At 49.9% G+C, this 21,566-nt stretch overlaps 1 long non-coding RNA gene across 1 annotated transcript in view; it reads right to left on the bottom strand.

Moving 5' to 3' along the window:
• LOC138259849 (uncharacterized) overlaps positions 1-21,566 on the bottom strand; it is an 80,031-nt gene that overhangs the window by 26,711 nt on the left and 31,754 nt on the right. The window contains exon 2 of the long non-coding RNA XR_011198766.1: positions 16,881-16,914. This is a non-coding gene — a long non-coding RNA (uncharacterized lncRNA). The remainder of the gene's footprint in view (positions 1-16,880; positions 16,915-21,566) is intronic.

Here is a 21,566-nt window from a genome sequence, read left to right as displayed (position 1 = left end):
GCACTGCCAATTCACAGTAATGCCCTTTGGTTTGAAAAATGCACCTGCCACTTTTCAGAGGTTGGTGAATACAGTCCTGCAAGGATTGGAGGCTTTTAGTGCAGCATATCTAGATGATATAGCTGTCTTTAGCTCCACCTGGGATGATCACCTGGTCCACCTGTGGAAAGTTTTGGAGGCCCTGCAAAAGGCAGGCCTCACTATCAAGGCTTCAAAGTGCCAGATAGGGCAGGGGAAAGTGGTTTATCTGGGACACCTGGTAGGTGGAGAACAGAGTGCACCACTTCAGGGGAAAATCCAAACTATTATAGATTGGGTTCTCCCTACAACTCAGACCCAGGTGACAGCCTTCTAAGGCCTCACTGGGTACTACAGGAGGTTCATAAAGAACTATGGCTCCATTGCAGCCCCTCTTAATGACCTCACTTCTAAGAAAATGCCTAAAAAGGTATTGTGGACAGCTAGCTGTCAGAAAGCTTTTGAGGAGCTGAAACAGGCCATGTGCTCTGCACCTGTCCTAAAAAGCCCTTGTTACTCCAAGAAATTAATTGTTCAAACTGATGCATCTGAATTAGGGCTAGGGGCAGTCTTATCACAACTCAATTCTGAGGGCCAGGATCAACCTGTTGCTTTTATCAGAAGGAGGTTGACCCCTAGAGAAAAGCGTTGGTCTGCCATAGAGAGGGAGGCCTTTGCTGTGGTCTGGCACTGAAGAAGTTGAGGCCATACCTGTTTGGCACTCACTTCATTGTTCAGACAGACCACAAACCTCTACTTTGGCTAAAACAAATGAAAGGTGAAAACCCAAAATTTTTGAGGTGGTCCATATCTCTACAGGGAATGGACTATACAGTGGAACATAGACCTGGGAGTACCCACTCCAATGTAGATGGACTCTCCAGATATTTCCACTTAGACAATGAAGACTCATCCGGTCATGGCTAGTCTTATTGTCCTTCGTTTGGGGGGGGGGGGGGGGGGGGGTTGTGTAGGAAAGTACCATCTTGCCTGGCATGTTACCCCCATATTTCACTGTATATATGTTGTTTTAGTTGTATGTGTCACTGGGACCCTGCCAACCAGGGCCCCAGTGCTCATAAGTGTGCCCTGTATGTGTTCCCTGTGTGATGACTAACTGTCTCACTGAGGCTCTGCTAACCAGAACCTCAGTGGTTATGCTCTCTCATTCCTTTCCAAATTGTCACTAACAGGCTAGTGACCAATTTCACCAATTTACATTGTCACACTCGAACACCCTTATAATTCCCTAGTATATGGTACGGAGGTACCCAGGGTATTGGGGTTCCAGGAGATCCCTATGGGCTGCAGCATTTCTTGTGCCACCCATAGGGAGCTCTGACAATTCTTACACAGGCCTGCCACTGCAGCCTGAGTGAAATAACATCCACATTATTTCAAAGCCATTACCACTGCACTTAAGTAACTTATAAGTCACCTATATGTCTAACCTTTACCTGGTAAAGGCTGGGTGCTAAGTTACTTAGTGTGTGGGCATCCTGGCACTAGCCAAGGTGCCCCCAAATTGTTCAGGGCAAATTCCCCGGACTTTGTGAGTGCGGGGACACCATTACACGCGTGCACTATACATATGTCACTACATATGTATAGCGTCACAATGGTAATTCCGAACATGGCCATGTAACATGTCTAAGATCATGGAATTGTCACCCCAATGCCATTCTGGCATTGGGGAGACAATTCCATGATCCCCCGAGTCTCTAGCACAGACCCGGGTACTGCCAAACTACCTTTCCTGGGGTTTCACTGCAGCTGCGCTGCTGTCAACCCCTCAGACAGGTTTCTGCCCTCCTGGGGTCCAGCCAGGCTTGGCCCAGGAAGGCAGAACAAAGGACTTTCTCAGAGAGAGGGTGTTACACCCTCTCCCTTTGGAAAAAGGTGTCAGGGCTGGGGAGGAGTAGCCTCCCCCAGCCTCTGGAAATGCTTTGATGGGCACAGATGGTGCCCATCTCTGCATAAGCCAGTCTACACCGGTTCAGGGATCCCCCAGCCCTGCGCTGGCGCGAAACTGGACAAAGGAAAGGGGAGTGACCACTCCCCTGACCTGCACCTCCCCTGGGAGGTGCCCAGAGCTCCTCCAATGTGCTCCAGACCCCTGCCATCTTGGAAACAGAGGTGCTGCTGGCACACTGGACTGCTCTGAGTGGCCAGTGCCAGCAGGTGACGTCAGAGACTCCTTCTGATAGGCTCTTACCTCTGTTGCTAGCCTATCCTCCTTCCTAAGTAGCCGAACCTCCTTTTCTGGCTTTTTAGGGTCTCTGCTTTGGGGAATTCTTTAGATAACGAATGCAAGAGCTCATCAGAGTTCCTCTGCATCTCTCTCTTCACCTTCTGCCAAGGAATTGACCGCTGACTGCTCTGGACGCCTGCAAAACCGCAACAAAGTAGCAAAGACGACTACTGCAACCTTGTATCGCTGATCCAGCCGCCTTCTCGTCTGCTTTCCTGGTGGTGCATGCTGTGGGGGTAGTCTGCCTCCTCTCTGCACTAGAAGCTCAGAAGAAATTTCCCGTGGGTCGACAGAATCTTCCCCCTGCAACCGCAGGCACCAAAAGACTGCATCACCGGTCCCCTGGATCCCCTCTCAGCACGACAAGCGTGGTCCCTGGAACTCAGAAACTCTGTCCAAGTGACTCCCACAGTCCAGTGACTCTTCAGTCCAAGTTTGGTGGAGGTAAGTCCTTGCCTCACCACGCTAGACTGCATTGCTGTGTACCGCATGATTTGCAGCTGCTCCGGCTCCTGTGCACTCTTCCACTTTGTGCACAGCCAAGCCTGGGTCCCCGACACTCTAACCTGCAGTGCACGACCTCCTGAGTTGTCCTCCGGCGTCGTGGGACCTTCTTTTGTGACTTCGGGTGAGCTCCGGTTCACTCTTCTTCATAGTGCCTGTTCTGGCACTTCTGCGGGTGCTGCCTGCTGCTGAGAGGGCTCCTTATCTTGCTGGTCGTCCCCTCTGTCTTCTCACGCAATTGGCGACATCCTGGTCCCTCCTGGGCCACAGCAGCATCCAAAAACCCTAACCGCGACCCCTGCAGCTAGCAAGGCTTGTTTGCGGTCTTGCCGCACGGAAACACCTCTGCAAGCTTCTTCACGACGTGGGACATCCATCCTCCAAAGGGGAAGTTCCTAGTCCTCTTCGTTCTTGCAGAATCCACAGCTTCTACCATCCGGTGGCAGCTTCTTTGCACCCTCAGCTGGCATTTCTTGGGCATCTGCCTACTCACGACTTGAGTGTGACTCTTGGACTTGGTCCCCTTCTTCCACAGGTACTCTCATCTGGAAATCCATCGTTGTTGCATTGCTGGTGTTGGTCTTCCTTGCAGAATTCCCCTATCACGACTTCTGTGCTCTCTGGGGAACTTAGGTGCACTTTATACCTACTTTTCAGGGTCTTGGGGTGGGCTATCTTTCTAACCCTCACTGTTTTCTTACAGTCCCAGCGACCCTCTACAAGCTCACATAGGTTTGGGGTCCATTCGTGGTTCGCATTCCACTTTTGGAGTATATGGTTTGTGTTGCCCCTATACCTATGTGCTCTCATTGCAATCTATTGTGACTGTACATTGCTTACATTGCTTTCTATTGCTATTACTGCATATTTTTGGTATTGTGTACATATATCTTGTGTATATTTGCTATCCTCAAACTGAGGGTACTCACTGAGATACTTTTGGCATATTGTCATAAAAATAAAGTACCTTTATTTTTACTATATCTGTGTATTGTGTTTTCTTATGACATTGTGCATATGACACCAGTGGTATAGTAGGAGCTTTACACGTCTCCTAGTTCAGCCTAAGCTGCTCTGCTAAGCTACCTTTTCTATCAGCCAAAGCTGCTAGACACCTCTTCTACACTAATAAGGGATACCTGGACCTGGTGCAGAGTGTAAGTACCCCTTGGTACTCACTACAAACCAGGCCAGCCTCCTACAGTCGGGCCGCTGATCCCTTTGTCGATTCGACTGAGACCCCCGCAGGGGTCCAGCCCCGTCTGTGCAAAGGGACCTCTTCTGTCAACCAGGTCCAAGCTGTGGTCGGGTGGTCAAAAAAGAAAAAAGTGGGTCTTGTTTCTGTCGACTACACGGAGTAGCGCTGGAAACAAGAGACGGTATTGGATGTTCATAGCTCTTAGTTTTTGTTTCACTTCGGTGAATGAGCGACATTGTTGTTGAACTTCTCTTGTGTAGTCTGGGAAAAGGAGGACTTTTGATCCGTTGCAGAGGTCTCCCTTCACCCGTGCCTCTTGCAACACCGCGTCCCTGTCTTTAAAGTTTAAAAGACGGAGTATCACTGATCTGGGTGGGGAGCCCGGAGGAGGTTTCGACTGCAAGGCCCTGTGGGCTTGTTCGATCGCAAACCATGGCGTGAGGAGATCAGTCGCCATCCAGGAGCGGAACCAATCTTCCAGGTATTGGGCCACAGAAGATTCTGCCGTGTTTTCAGGAAGGCCCACAACGCGAAGGTTGTTGCGTCTGTATCTGTTCTCTGTGTTTTCGGCTCTCAGGTGTAGCTCTGAGGTGCGAGCGGTCAGAGCAGAGACTTGAGCTTTGAGGGCGGCCATGTCGTCCTCCACCGTGGAGATCCTGGATTCGGCTTCTGTGATTCGGGCTGTGGCATTGCGGAGGTCCTGCCGAACCAGGGCCACGTCCACCCTAACCTCTCCTATTTTAGATTCAATGGCCGCTCGGGATGCTTGAATCGCTTGAAGTATCGTCGGCAGATCTCCAGACATCGCCAGTGGTTCGCCGTTCCCGCCTGGGGCACGGTCTTCTGTCCGGGACCCAGTAGCACCCATAGTAAATTGATCTTTGCCCATGGCAGTGCGATCGTGGTCTTAGTCCCGCAGGACCCTCAGTTGCTGGAAGTACAGTGCAGCCCGGTGGGATCACTGCATGTGATTACAGAGCTGGGGTGTCCCTATTTTGGGGCCAGGTCTTCTGTGCCCATCCACAATCTGTGGGTAGCCAGGCGGTCCCGGGGATCCAGGAGGCCGTAGCTCCCAGACTGTCAGCCCAGGCCAGTCAAGTAGTTGGCTTTCCCAGCAGGGACCCCGCACCGGTCAGTGTCTCAGACAGTCTTCAGGGCGACCCAAGGCTCTGACCACACACCCAGGGGGAAGGAGGGCCGACTGCCGCCCCACAGCCCGGGGGCACAGCCCCGGTCCGTGCGTCCCTTTTCAGAAGAGTTGTAAGTGGGGGGGGGAACACTACAAAAGTGCAACCGCCATCTTGACGCCTCGGCCACGCCCCCCGATTTGCTTTTTAAGATAGGGAAAAGGGGTATTCCCTTGTGAGAGAAATTCACACTATTATATAGGACTCTATACAATGGGGTTTATACATTCAGTGGGAATACATAATTCATTAAGTTTAAACAAATAGGAAATAGTCTAAAAGAAACATTTCTACACAGAATACATTCAGAGATTTTCCCAACACCCATTCCTAATGGTTCGATTATTCTCACAGTCTTGGCTGTAGAGTTTAACTGATACAATGTGAATATATTCAGGACAGCACGATTAGTCCTTGACTTAGTGCACTCAAGAAACTTTCTTTGAGAACACTGTTTGCTGACCCATATGAAACTTATAAAGTTCTCTATTGAAAGTGAATCAACAATAGTAATGTGATAGATGGTGACGTCAAGGCAAGACAAAGGACGGAGTAAACAAGGATCAATGTTTCTATGAGCTCAAATTCTAGGATGCTGTTTTTATTGACAGAAAATCAGCGCTCACTAGAACATCTTTAGAACCATTCTAAAATATATGTTGCAATAGGCAAGGACATTAAGCGGTCCATACAGAACCGGAAACATCCTTTACAATGCAGATTTAACCATGGAGTGTCTTTACCACGCACCTTTAACTACACATGCATTTTTGGGTGCTTTTACAACGCAAACCTTTACTGCGCATGCCACATCTATTTATGGTAAGTATATAGTGTGTGTGTGTGTGTGTGTGTGTGTGTGTGTGTGTGTGTGTGTGTGTGTGTGTGTGTGTGTGTGTGTGTGTGTGTGTGTGTGTGTGTGTGTGTGTGTGTGTGTGTGTGTGTGTAAATATATATATATAAATAAATATATATATATAACCTAATGGAGGTCGCTACCAGGTAGTTATAGGAGCGTTTTGTTTTGCTAATTACTTTGGTGCCATTTGATGAATCTTCATGGAATTTTTCAAGAAAATACAATGGTCACTCCAGCTGCTGTCTGGAAAGTTTATGGGTGATCCGTCTTTGGGGGATGGCGAGAAAAAAGGGAGTCCCAAAACACTTTTTCCCCATTAATTTTTCCATAGGGATTTTGAACAGCGATGGCGCCCAAAAGTACTGACGGAATTACCCCACATTTGGCAGAAAGTTAGGTCCTGGTCCAGAAAATGACCTGGTCTGTTGTGGGGCAAATCTGTTCAGTAGTTTTAGAGAAATGAAAGGAAATCCAAATTTGTATATCTAGGGACCCTGGGGACCGACTCCTGCTATGTCCCGGGGTGCCCACCCCCAGGCCACAGTTGTTTGCTGTGGCTTGCTGGAGCCAATTCACAGCAAACACTCCAGTTTCTGACCTGACAGAAGGACCTGTCAGAAAGTGAAGCTTTCATCTAGAGATAAAAGGTTTGCTTCAGCAACCACTGGGCTGCTACTTAAAGCAGCTCCTTGGTTGCTGAAGCAATGGGACCAAGGGGGAGGAATAGGCTTCCACCACGGTCCCACATAGCCCATAAAGAGCTTGTTTTACAATAAAAAATGTTTTTAAAAAAACATGTAGGGGCCGTGGGGGAGTGGTTCCAGATAGCCCATAAAGGGCTAAACAAAAGAAAGTAAAATACCTAAAAGAATAGCTCAGTGTGAAGGTCACAGACCTTCACACTGAGTGTTAAGGTTTTTTATTTATTTTTTATTAGTATTTTATTATTTTGTTTCTTTGAATTTGTAAAACAAACACAAGAGCCATCAAGCAAAACAAAGTTCCGATCACAGACAGTAAGCAGCCAGCGCAATCTGCGAAGGCTGCTGCTAGAAATAAAAACCATGTTCAGTCAGTATAGTAAATAACAGGATAAAGTAGTCCTTTGTCGGAACATTATCATCCACTAATACATGTGAACGTGAGGACAGAGCTTAGAGAAAGAGGTGAAAGAAGGTAAAACAGAGCAAGAAAAAAAGAAGAAGCAGCATTGCCATCCTAATGCCCCTGGAAAGGGGACCCACATTCCAACATTTCCCGAGGAGGCAAAGCTCAACAAAATGTTCTAGGGGTGAGGCATGGAAAGCTACTCATCTCTCTGGGCGCGGGCTGCAAGAAACGTCGTTAAAGGGGACCATATATCGCGCGGGCGGGAGCCCACCGGCATCAATTCCTAATACGTCAAAACTGTTCCTGACAATACGCAGCGTCCTTCAGCCATTCAGCACACCGGGGTGTCTGCTTCTGGTCCCAGCACATCGCCACCTTGCGTTTCGCTAGTAGCAATAACAGTCCCATCAACCGTCTAGATGTAGAGGGAACTTTTTTTACATATTCTAGAAGCACCACCTCAGGGTTGCGTGGCAGCTCCAAGCCCATCATATCATCAAGCGCACACAACACCTCAGACCAGTAATCGCGCAGTGCCCCACACTCCCACGCCAAATGCAGAAAATCCGCCTCCAAAGCCAAACAACGTTCACATCGAGCACCCACCTTTAAACCCATTCTTTTCAGTCAGCTATGCGTGTAATATAGACGCTGTAAAAAAATGTAAATGTATGAGGCGAAGCCTATAATTAGGGGAGAGTTCACTCATCTGAGCGCAGCAATAACGCCACTTTTCCTCTGAAATGGGCGCGCCTAAGTCTGCCTCCCAACGCACCCTAGCCCTGGATTCAGCAAAAGGTTCCATATTTTTCAAACAGACATACACACATGCATCAAGTCGGGGAGCGGACTGCGCCTTATACAGCAACTCCAGCGCACAACATAGCGGAGGCTCCTGGGAAAACAAGAGTATCGTGCCCTCAGCAAGGCCCGTATCCTGAAATATAATAGTCGATGAATCGCAGAGTTATTGTGGTCACCCAGTGCAGTCTCCAAGGAGACAAACATTCCCGCCAGGAACCAAGACCCCAGCGTGGTCATATCTAACTCATGAAGGCGCTCAGACAGCTGTCCATCCTCCAACGGGGACAGGCCCGCCAGATCCTGCACAGGCATCGAGGACGAAAACACCTCTCGCACCCCAGCCCGCTTTAGAAAGTAGATCCAAGCCCACGCCCAGCATGCCACAGTGTCTACTCCACATCGACAGGGCCGAGATGACCCGCCAATCACCCCATCCAAACTGTCCGGCCATGCCGAGTCATATTCAGGGGGCAGATGCAGTAAATAACGAACAGGATGCAGCCAAAAATAAGCAAAGTGGGCCTTTGCACAATAATAATAAAGTTGTAGGTCCGGGGCCGCAAGCCCGCCCTGCTCGAGTCAGAGTTTCCAATGAGATTCTGGGCTGTTTGCCGGCCCATGCCAGGGCCACAAGCGAGGATCTGAGCCATCTCAAGCTAGCATTGGCAACAAGAGGCAGGCTGACGGAAGAGGTACAAAAATGTAGGCAAAACCGCCATCTTGGCTATCGCAATACGTCCAGTCAGAGAGAGCCGAAGCGAACGCCAAACTGCTACCTTTTCCTCCAACCATGTAACCGCCGTACCATAATTAGCCAACCACAGCTCATCCACCTTTCGGCTCAGCCAGATACCCAGATACCCCACCGGTCCGTCCGCCCAGCATAGCGGGTAGCCAGAGGGACACCGCACAGTAGTATCAGATGAAGGTAGCACCACCGACTAAGACCAATTTATCATAATCCCGGATATCTGACCAAAGTGGACCACTTCATACAGCAAGAAGTCGAGATGTAACTGCAGATTGCGGACATACAGTGCAACATCGTCTGCGTAGAGAGAGATTAGGGTAGGGCGCTGACGGAACGCCAGCCTGCTATGATTATGGTGCTGGGGTAAAAGTGCAACAAGGGATCCATAGCCACGCAAAAAGTAGTGGGGAAAGAGGGCAACCCTGACGAGTGCCCCCAACAATTGGAAAAGAATCCCATTAACCCTCAATCGAGCATTCGGCTTTGAATACAGCAGACGGACCAATTGAATGAATCTAGCGCTAAGTCCCACCCTGGCCCATGCAGCAAACATGTACGACCAGGCCAGCAAGTCGAACGCCTTTGCGGCATCCAAAAAGACCCCCACCGCACGATCCTCAGGCCCAACCATATGAGAAATCACAAAAAGGTACGGAGATTATACGATGTCGAGCGACCCGGCACAAAACCCAATTGGTCTGGAAATATCAAGGACGAAAGCAGGGGCTGCAGACGCGTCGCAAAAGGTTCCGCCAAAATCTTATTGTCTATGTTTATGAGCGAGAGTGGCTGGTAAGAGTCACACCTGCTAGGATCTTTCCCAGGTTTTAAAATCGTCACTATGAGAGCCTCTTGCAGCGAAGCCGGAAGGATGCCGCCCTCAAGTGCTTCAGCGCACACCTCAAGAAGGTGCGGCACCAGGATATCTGCATATTCCTTATAAAAGGCAGGGCTCAAACTATCCAGACCTGGGGCCTTATCACTGGGTAGGCTACGTATAGCCTGAACCACACCGTCAACCGAAAAGGGGACATCAAGATATTGTCTGTGGGAGTCTTCAAGCCAAAGCAAACTAATCTCCTCAAAGTAATTGATGGCATCCAAAACATTCACCCCTGGGCGCTCGGCATACAGGTCCAAATAAAAGTCGGACATAATGCGCTGAACCTCAGCCATGCCTGTACGAAGCGTCCCCTCTGAGTCAGTAAGTTCCACGACATAATTCCCAGCCCTCGGCTTACGAAGCATAGCTGCCAGCGTCTTCCCAGCCCGTTCACCTTCCCCATAGCGCCGCGCCTTTGCCTCCTTACCCAGATAGCATCCCTTGCGCAGCGCCGCCTCTTTGTAACAGGACAGCACCTCCCTGAACTCCGCCGAAAGGCTCGCAGACCAGGCAGAAGCTAATCTCCTATCCAGACCGGCCAGTTGTGCCTCCAGCCCGGCCAGCTTCCTTCTAAGAGCTCTCAGCACCCCATGCTGTTTAGCTAGACAGATTCCCCAGATGACAACATTGAAGGCCTCCCAGAGGGTGCCCGCCGAGGACACCAAGCCTTGATTTATTTTGCAGTAGTCTAAGATAGCAGTTTGGATTTCTTCCTGGAAAACAGGATCTCTCAGCGCCCCACAAGGCAGCCGCCACGAAAACGTGCAGCCAGGGCTCCCGGGCACCTGCAGCTCCAACAGGATCGGCGAATGGTCCGACAGTGTGCGGGCATATGCTCAACTATCGTCATCCACAGTTCCACATCTCTGGTACCCAACCAGCGATCTATTGTAGACCAGCTGCCATGCGTATAATTGACTCACGTTCCCTGCCTGTCCCCACCATGCTTGGCCCTCCACAAATCCACCAGAGCGCCCTCAGCCACAATATGCGCCAGTGCCCTTGGAGCTGCTACATGTTGAGGTCTGGCCCCACTCAACGGAACCGCCACCAGGTCCAGGACCACACTGAAGTCTCCATCCCATAGTAGAGAACCAGGGCCCAGCGAGCCAATCAAGCGCCAGACCTCCGCAAAGAACTCAGGGTCGTCAACGTTGGGGCCTTAAAGGGAAACGAGGCAAAACGGCCTATCATACAAAGTGCCCTTCAGCATGACATATCAGACACACGGATCCAGGAGCACCCTACCCCTGCTCCATGGCAGCCCCTTCCTATTCAAAATCGCGATACCCCGCGCATATCACGAGTATGACGCCATGTGACTCTCACCAATCCAGCCAGCTTTTACCCTCTCTTTTGTTCCGTCAGACAGATACGTCTCCTGCTTAATACATATATCAACCGCATGGCATTGTACATAGGCTGATAACAGTCTCATCTTGCGACCATCATTCATCCCCCTAACATTCCAAGTGAGACACCTAACAGCCGGCGCACCTGTGATCACCATCCCAACAGCCACTCAAGCACATGCCATCCTACAGAAAGCAGCAGCTGAGAAAAGAGAAAAAGAGAGAGGAAGAAGAGAGACTACACCAACCATCTCAGTAAACCAAACTGCCAACCCCCACCCACGCTGGCTCCCCAATCATGCCAGCCCAATAGACCCACCCATACCCAAACTCGGAACCCATGTCAAAACAGCAAACGTCTGATTTGAACTCATCCGAGGGGCTGTCAGCGAGGCCATTCGGTAACCGCGCTGGTAGGGATGGGTGAGCAGGAGCATCAGGATACTGTTCTAAGTCCAGCACCGGCCACCACAGAACCAGCTCATCTCAAACCTGGTCCAGGCCCAGTCCGCAGGCAGAGGGGCCAGTGTGATCTACAGCGACAAATGAGAGTTTAATCGTGATCACTTCCATCAAGGAGCTCATCGCCCGACCCCTCCACGGGGGCGCAAGCTGGAGGCGCCTTCTTGGGGATGTTCTTGACATACCTGGCCGTATGTTTTGGGTCAGTAAAAAAGTGCAACTTGCCTCTGTGTAAAACGTGCAGCTTGGCAGGGTTAATGAGAGAGAACCTAGCGTCCGTCTGTCTCAGGGTGCGCTTGACCGGGAGAAACGCCCGACGCGCAGCCTGCACCCCAGGTGTATAATCCGGAAAAATACTGAGCTCATTATTGTTATAAATCACTGGGCGCTGTTCCCGAGCCAGTCGAAGTATGGTATCCCTGTCGGGTAGTTCAATAAACGCACAACGATCGGCCGCCCCGGCTCCCCTTGGAGGAGGCCGGGCCCAAGCAATTGGCGTGCCCATTCCACCACCAGCACCTGAAATAGCACGCCAGGGAACAGTGATGTAAACATAGGCAGTCATTATGAACACTGGTGGTCCGGACCGCCATGCCGGCGGTGGAGGTAATTACCGCCACCGGCATGGTAGTCCGGACCGCCATATTATGTTCATGGCAGGACCACCACAGGCGGAACTCCGCTACTGCCAGGCTACCACCACCAGGCAGCCTTGCGATGGTGGAGTTCCTTATCCAACAGGGCAGCACTGCAAGCAGCGCTGCCCGCCAGATAATGTACCTTTTTCCCCCAGCCTTTCCCTGGCGGTCTACCCCACCAGGGAAAGGCTGGTGGAATGGGTGCCTCAGGGCCCCCCTGGGGGCCCCTGCACTGCCAATGCACTTGGCATGGGCAGTGCAGGGGCCCCCGTGCACAGCCTCCGTCGCGAATGTCACTGCCCGATTTACGTGCAGGGATATGTGCGACAGGTGCTGCTGCACCCGCCACACTGCTAAATTGCCAACGGCTCCTTGTGGAGCTGTCGGCAATGTACAGGCCCTGCATTCTGCTGGGCCAGCGGGTGGAAACACTGGTTCCGCCCACCGGTCGGTTGGAATCTTGTTTATTTGGCAGGCGGGGTCTTAAACATATGGTGGTCGTTGTTTTGACCGCCAGCACCGAACTCGGCGGGATTTCCCACTGAGTTCGTAATGAGGGCCATAGTCTCCACATAGTCCTCCATGCGTCCCATGGCCGTCGACTCTAGCAAGACCCAAAATGTGAACATTATTGCGGCGGGATTTGGCCTCAAGATCTTCTTTTTTAGTACGAATGAGCTCTAACACTCATTCCATCCGCAGCAACTTTTCTCCATTCTCGCAGCGGTAACTCAGACGTCCGAGACTCCACTTGGTCAAGACGGGTGGTATGTCCATCCACCCTCTCCTTTAGGCGATCCATCTGTGCAGTCAGATGGTCCAGCTTCCCATCAATACTGGCCAGGCTATGTTTAAGATCTGCGAACATAGCCTTTACAGTGGACTATTGAATGTCTTCCTCTTGGGGTAGGTCATCTGATGATCTACCCGCCTGGCTACTTTCCTTTTTTTTTATCTGATCACTTCCACCAACCCTCGCAGGTGGTCGCCGTGAAAGTCACCTGTCCAACTGGCCACCCCAGGCCAGAAGAAGTGCAGGAGCCCCACCGGCCTCCCAGCTGGGCCAAGGGTCATGCACAGTCACTGGCAAGCGCCAGATAGAATCAGCTCGTCGCACCAGAAATGGCTTGGTTGCCAAGGCGTAGGCACAATATGCAGCAAGTCAAGTATTACCACACAGTCCCCGCAGCAAACACCACCGCTGGGGGCCTCGAGTCGCAAGGCCAGCCTTTATGCCCCCAAGACAGTGCAGTAGGGAGCCAGGCCGCGCCGTGGCAGTCAGCGGGGGGCCACCATATAGCCGCCCCCACTTGCGTCCGGGCACAGGCGCAGCAGCAGAGCAACCTCAGGCACCCTTTGCCCAAGGCAGACCTGGGTACGCAGAGCGCCAGCACAGCTCTGTCTGCCCCGCTAGGTCACCAACCAGCCAGCAGCAGCGTTCGTTGGGCCGACTCACCTGCTGACCGGACCCTGCGAGGAGCCCACCTGTCAGGGACCCGCGCAGGTTCAGTCCATGAGCCTCACTGCCACGGGCCCCCTGAATTGAAGAAGGGAGGGTGCCCCAAGCAGCATTAACCAGCTGTGGGAGCGCTGCGAACTAGGCCGCTCCTGCATTACAGCAACAAGGCGGGCACTAGGTCCAGCGCTGCCCCGACTCTCCACGCCCCAGCCGCCAGTCCTGCAAGGGAATCTGCGGCACTCCGGGTCTCCCCAGCCTCACAACGTTTCCCCACACAGGGGGGAGCCCCAGCCAGCACCTGGCTGCCGGTCCTGGAAGGAATAATGGCGGATAATATCTCCTGCTTGGCAGAGTCTCACAGAGTGGCGGCCATTTGCAGGACGGCCAAGCCACGTCCCCCACTGAGTGTTGAGGGTTCAAGTCCAGTCAGACTCGTTTCCCTCTTTTTTTTTTTTTTTAAGTACACAAATTTAAGGCTCATACTGAAAGGTGATCTTACACTTTTTAACTGACAAAATACATTTTTCTTTTCAATTAGTCCAGAAATATATATTTATTTCATATATAAAAGCCTAAAAACTCTGTTTCTCTCTCCCTCTCTTTCAATCTTTCTCCCACACCCATTCAGACATTTACGCACCCACTCACAGCCCAAGTCAGACCCTCACACACCCACTCACAGACCCACTCAGATGATAACGCACCTACTCACAAGCCCATTCAGACTCTCACACACCCACTCACAGACCCACTGACACGCTCATGCATCCACTCACGGACCCATGCACACACTGATGCACCCACTAAATCACTGATTTATGCGCTCTCATACTCAGACAGACACTCTCAAAGCCACTTTCACCCCCAGATAACCCTCTCACACCTATTCTCACACCCAGAGAGGCAACAGCCAACTTCTGTCGCGCACGGCCAAAGAGCGTGCACAGCATGGGGTTGGGTGGCTGGGGGGGTTGGCTGCAGAGTATGGCGGCAGGCCAGGTCTTGTGGACAATCTTTGCTGCGCATGAGTGAAGGCCATGCACAGTGCAAGGTTGGGTGCTCATATGGAGCCCTCACCATGCACTGCTAAGTTACCCACAAATTATGGCACTCATGAAATCTTTGATAACATCATTGATAATATCAACGTAATATTTGCAGTAAAATGTTTGATGAAAAAACTGCCTGGCGGAGGCGCAAGTTATAGTTACCTTAGGGCATGAGTTATAGTTACTTGGGGTAACTCTAACTGGTGAATTTCTACATTATAACGTCCCTGTAAACTTTGTTTTTTTCAGTTTTTGACTTGCCTATATCTTTGGCACTGTTTGACAAATCTTCACAAAATTTTCCAAAAAGTGTCCTGGGGATTCTTGTTCTACCCGGAAAGTTTTGGGGTGAGACGACAAGAAGGGGCAGAGAAAAAGGAGGGAGCCAAAAAAGTTGTGTTTCCCATAGGAATGAGACACAACTACAGCCTGTACCGCTGAACGGAATTACACCAAATTTTGTATAAAGATAGCTTTCGGTACGCAAAATGTACTTATGCTTATTTGGTGTAAAAAGAAATTTTACGAGAAATCGCGACATTGCGAATTTGCAGTTAATAAAAAAAAATAAAAAAACAAGCGCAGGCTTGTGTGCTTGTTTTTTAATAACCCCCGGGTGGGCCAGGTCCTGAGGAGATTGCTTTTTTTTTAAAATGGGGGGGCCTCCTGTGCCACAGCCTGAGAACCACCACCTCCCCAGGGCATTTGCTAAATTTTGTGTGGGGGCCTGTCTGTGCCCCAGGTACCAAAATGCTTTTATTATGTGGTAGAGGCCCAATGGCCTGCCCCACAGCCTCGGGGACCACCACCTCCACAAGGACAATATATTAACTTATGTGCAGGAGGGGGGCGTGTGGCCCAGGGAGCATCACCTCCCAGGGGCATTGCTAAATTGAATGCGGGGCGAGGCTCGCAGCCCCCCCCGCAGCCCCGGTGACCACCACCAGCATTCAGAAAAATGTGTGCACGGGCCATGCGGCCCCCTGCACCCTGGGGACCACCACCTCCTCACGGCAAAATGGATTTGTTACGTGGGGGAGGCCAGATGGCCTCTTCCATAGCTCCGGAGACCACCACCTCTCGGGGTGACATCTTAACATATGTATGGGGGATCACTACTTCCCTGGGGTATTGTTAAAATTAAAATGTGGGTGGCGCGCGACCCACCACACACCGGGGACCACCACCTCCCCGGGGAAAAATGCATTTATTATGTGGGGGGAGGCCTATTGGCCTTCCCCACAGCCCCAGGGACCACCACCTCCCTGGGGTGATATATTAACAGATGGGGGGGGCACAGCTTCAGCCAAGTCACAGTAAACATAACTCTGCTTTCTGACAGCGGGACCTGTCAAACAGGACCCGCTGTCAGAAAGCAGAGTTTTCATCTGTTTTCCCTGCACGGAAATATGAGTGCATGGAAAACAAATGAAAACATTGCTCTAGCAACCAGGGAGCTGCTGTTAAAAGCAGGTGCCTGCTTGCTGGAGTAATGGGACTGCATGGGAAGCCTTGAGACTCCCCCTGTAGTCCCAGTGTAACGGGCTAGCTATGGATCGCCCGCACATAGAACTGACTGGTGCTGGCGCTGCCTGTACTGTTCCGGACCTCCCCGGCTTCCCTTCCCGTGATTGGCTGAAGGGACCTTCGACGCAGGAAGCCGGGAGGTCAAAAGACCCAGTAGAAGAACAAGAAGAGGTCGGAGGAGACGGAAAGAAAGTCGGAGGCGGAGGCGGAACCGGAGTTGGAGGAGAAGACAACGAGGAGGAGGACAAAGAAGTTTGGAGAAGCGAGAGGCTCCTGGAGACGGAAGAGCGGTGTTCATCCAAGCGACGGGAGCGGACACCCCAGATGGGACCCCTACCAGCACGAATCCGGGAAGACGGAACGCTGCACCCCGCCACGCTTCCGGAGAAGCGTGGCAGTTCCAGCTGCGTGAGGGCCCTGCCCTGAGGGAGCGGGAGGGCGGAGAGAAGGGGGGGGAAGAAAGAGAAAGGACAAGGAAGGCTAAAGGAACGAAGGGGAACAGGGGTGGGAGAGCACTATCGCATGAAATCACTAAAACATCGAGCCCAAAACATAGAGGCAGCACCAAGGCACCGCGCACAGAAAATAACCAGCCAAGTAGGCTAATAGGAGAATACTAGATTGGTACAATTCTTTATAAAGGAAGAAAAGGGAAAAGGATAGATCTAGGAAGAATCCCAGTCGAAGGAGATAGAATAGAGTTATAGAACATGAATACAAAGAAGAAAAGATACCAAAAGTGGAGAGGAACCAAAAGAAGGAAAGACAAGAAAGGAGACAGAAAAGACAAAAAACAAAACCCCAGAGTATCTTAAATAAAGCACTTACCTCTGTTCCTCTCCACATACGCTTCCCGGGGAACCTGTGAGATGAGGAGACAAAGGAGAAGTGTGAAGAGCATAATCCGATACCTAAACATACCAAAACAAGCCAGAAGAAAGAAACACAAAAGAAGAAAGACCAACAACTACCCTGACTCTAACCCACAATATCTCAAATAAACACCTTATACATAGAACGACCGGTTCCTGTGTGATTACTACGCGCCAATACGGTTACACCCAGATAGCCCGTAAAGGGCCAAAAATAATAGTAATAAAAAAAGAACATGGACCGCAGTCCCATCTAGCCCATAAAGGACAAGAATATATATATTTTTTTTTTAAAAGGCTTTGGCCTAATGGTGTGGATCACAGATCTTTCCACTGAGAGCTGAGGTTCGACTCCTGGTGTTTCCTTAGTCATTTCATTTCATTTCCTTCCCTTAACTTATTTTCAACTGCAAATGTTTAAGGTTCATACTAAAGGGTGATCGTACTGTTTTAAATTAACAAATACATTTCTTTTTTCAATTTGGGCATACATATCTCATTCTAAGTATATCAACTATCAAAGCCTAAAAAACTATCTAATTCCCTCTCACTCTCTTTCTCTCTGTTAATCTCTTTCTCCACTCAGACCCTTATGCACCCACTCACAGACCCACTGAGACACTCATGCACCCATTCACAGACCTGCACAGACACTGACGCACCAACTAAGACACTGATTACCTCACTTGCACATCCAGACAGACTCTCACAGCCACTCTCAGCCCCAGATACACCCTCTTACAACTATTCTCACACCCAGAGAGACAGGCTGCGGCCAACTCCCACAGCGCACGGCCAAAGAGACATATCCAGAGTAGGGTTGGGTGTTTAAGGGAGTTGGCAGCAGGGACTGGATACAGGTCAGGCTTTGTGGGTAACCCCTGCTGCGCACGACGAAGGCCGTGCACAGTGAAAGGATGGGTGCTTATAGTGGGTTGGCATCAGGGCCTGGCCACTGGCCCTGTGGCCAACCGCTGCCGGGCAGGGCCAAAGGAGGTGCACGGCACTGGTTGGATTAACGTACAGTTATGAAAATTATTATACGTTAAAAAACATAGAAATTCACTGAAAAAAACAACGGTTACAGGGATGTTATAGTTGGGAAATAGAATTAAAAAACCTTAGAAATTCACACAAAAAAAAAAGGTTAGCGGGACGGTATAGTTAGGAAATAGAATTTAAAATACCTTAGAAATTCACTGAAAAAACAAAGGTTAGAGGGATGTTATAGTTAGGTTCTGAATTTACTCATACAAAACCAAAGAAATTCACCTGTTATAGTTAGAGTTATCTCAAGTAACTATAACTCATGCCCTAAGGTAACTACAACTCGCTCCCTTGCCATGCACTGCTAATTACCCAACAAATTACAGCACTCATTACATCTTTGAAACATCATTGATAAAGACACTGTAACATCTGCAGTAAAATTACTGATCAGATACCGGAGCATGGCGAGGATGGGAGGAGGTCAGACACCTGTATGGTGGTAGCAGGCTTCCTCAAACTAGTCAGCAAGCACAATCAGAGGCTGGTAGGTTTTGAGAGGGCACCTCTAGGGTGTCCTTTGGGTGCATGTATTCATAACTCCATCAATTGCATCAGTGTTGGTTTATCAATACGAGATGTTTGATACCAAACATCCCTATCTTCAATGAAGCCATCATGTAGCTGGGGAACTTGCGCTGACCAGTGTCCAGCACATGCATTTAAAATGGCTTCCCTGCCCACTTACTATGTCTAGGAAAACAAGGACATAGTAGGGGCATATCTGCTCTTGCAGATATGTCCTCACATGTAATATATTGCATTCTGCCTCAGGGCTATAAGGCCTGCTGTAGGGGAGACTTACATATATTGCATGCAGTGTTAAGACACATGGCACACAGGATGTGTCCCATGTCGTGTTTTCACTTTTATCAGCACCAAGACACACAGCCTGCAATTGCAGCCTGTCATGTACTAGGTGAGAGGTCCCTTAGGGTGGCACAATTTGTGCTGCAGCTCTTAGGGACCCTCTTTAGTATGACAGGCCCTAGGTACCAGGGTAACCATTTGCTGGGGACTCACAGAGGGTGCTAAAGGGTTTGCCAATTGGGGAAACAATTGTACAGTTTTAGGAATGAGATCTGACACAGGAGACCTGGTTGGCAGGAACCAAGTGCACTTTCAGTCAAAATCACATCAGGTACTAGGCAAAAAGTGGGCGTAACCTTGTCAGAATTGGCACTTTCCTACATGACCCCTTCCCAAAAGAGGTTGAAACTGACCTTTCCCAAGAGAGTCTTCATCTTCTAAGTGGAAAAACCTGGAAAGGCCATCTACATTGGCATGGTCAGTCCAAGGTTAGTGTTCCACGGTAAAGTCCATTTGCTGTAGGGAGATGGACCACCGTAACAGTTTGGGGTTTTCACCTTTCATTTGCATTAGCCATATGAGAATCCTGTGGTCAGTTTGAACAATGAAGTGAGAGCCAAATAAGTATGGCCTCAGCTTCTCCAGGGACTAGACCACAGCAAACACTTCCCTCTCAATGGCTCTCCAACACTGCTCTCTGGGGAGTAACCTCTTGCTAATGAAAGCAACAAGTTGGTCATGGCCATCATCATTGATTTGGGATAGGACTGCTCCTATCCCATGTTCAGAGACATCTGTCTGCACTCAGAACTGTTTTGTATAATCTGGAGCTTTCAGAATGGGTGCTGAGCACATTGTGTCCATCAGTGTCAAAAGCCTTTTGACAGCTCATTGTCTAGTTCACTTTCTTTGGCATCTGTTTGGAGCTCAGTTCTGTGAGGGTGCTACAATGGTACCACACCCCTTCACAAACCTTCAGTAGTACCCAGTCAAGCCAAGGAATGCCCTGACTTGGGTCTGCACGGTTGGCACTTCCTAGTCCAGAATTGTCTGGACCATCGATTTTAGTGGTTGAACCTGGCCTTTACCTAAAAGGTGACCCAAGCATGCAACCGTGTCCTGGCACTTGCTTACCTTGAGAATGAGGCCTGCACTCTTCAGAGCCTCCAGGACCTTTCCAAGGTGGATCAGGTGATCCTGCCAGATAGAGCTAAAGACTGCAACATCATCGAGATATGCTGCACTAAAGTCTTCCAACCCAGCCAGGACATTATTCCCCAACCTTTGGAATGTGGCAGGGGCATTCTTTAGTCCAAAAGGCATAACAGTAAACTGATAATGCCCATCTGGGGTCGAGAATGCAGATTTTTCTTTTGCTCCAGGGGTCAGACTTATCTGCCAGTAACCTGATGTGAGATCAAAAGTACTGAGATAAATGGCTGACCTAACCTGCAAATTAATTCATCAGCTCTAGGAATTGGGTGTGCATCAGTTTTGGTTACAGCATTGACTCCCATATAATCCACACAAAACCTCCACTCTTTCTTTCCACCCATGGTGTGAGGTTTGGGGACTAAGACAACTTGGCTGGCTCGGGGGCTCTCAGAGTGTTCAATGACCCCCAATTCCAGCATCTTGCTTACTTCAGCTTTGATACTCCCCTTGAGATGATCAGACTGCCTGTAGATATTATTGTTGATAGGCAGGCTGTCACCAGTGTCCACATCATGTGTATACCAGTGGGTTTAACCATGGCCAAAGAGAAAAGCTCAGCATACTGATGCAGGACATGCCTGTAATCAGCCTGCTGTTGGTCAGTGAGGGTTTCTGAAAAGACCACTCCTTCAACTGATCCATCTTTAGAGTTGTTGGAAAGGAGTCAGGGGGAGGTTCACTCTTGGCTTCTTGTCTCTCATCAGTGAGCATGAGCACGGTCATCTCAGCCTGGTAATGATAGGGTTTAAGGTGATTGATATGGATGACCCTCTTGGGGTTCCTGCAAGAGCCATTGTCCACCAGAAAGGTGACGTCCTCTTTGTTTTCTAGGCCCACTCCATTTGCCCTGGAAAGCCCTAGGAGCCACAGACTTCAAAACCCACACATTCTGCCCTGGTTGGTACTCCACTAGTGCAGCCTTTTGGCCATATCAGACCTTCTGGAGCTCTTGGACGGCCTCAAGGTTTTTGGATCCTTTCTCCATGTACTCAACCATTCTGGAGCGAACGCCAAGCACACAGTCCACAATGTCTTCTTTAATTTCTTGGATAGGCTTCTCCCTTCCTTCCTTTATTAGACACAATGGTCCCCTCACAGGATGACCAAACAGAAGTTCAAAGAGGTAAACCCCTTCTCTCTTCTGTGGCACTACTTGGTAAGCAAACAGCAGGCATGGCAGGAGGACATCCAATCTCCTGAGTTTTTCCAGGGAGTCCACTAAACAATGCTTTTTAATGTCTTGTTGAATCTTTCAACAAGGCCAATGGACTGTGGCTGATACTGGAGTAATGAACTTATAAGTCACTTCACATTCAGCCCACATGTGTTTTGGGTAACTAGACATGAAGTGTGTAACTCTGTATGACACCATCTCCTTTGGAAAGCCCACTCTGGTAAAGATACCAATGAGGACACTAGCTACTACAGGAGCAGTAGTAGTCATCAGGGGAACCACTTCAGAATACCTGGTTGCATGATTCACTACTACCAGTAGAAATCTGTTTCCTGATGCAGTTTGTTGGGCAAGCGGACTGACAATGTCAATCACTACCCTTTCAAAGGTAACCCC

This window comes from Pleurodeles waltl, chromosome 9, assembly GCF_031143425.1.
Source record: "Pleurodeles waltl isolate 20211129_DDA chromosome 9, aPleWal1.hap1.20221129, whole genome shotgun sequence".
NCBI lineage: Eukaryota > Metazoa > Chordata > Amphibia > Caudata > Salamandridae > Pleurodeles > Pleurodeles waltl.
The sequence above is the reverse complement of the archived record's forward strand: the minus strand, read 5'-3'. Positions and strand labels throughout refer to the sequence as shown.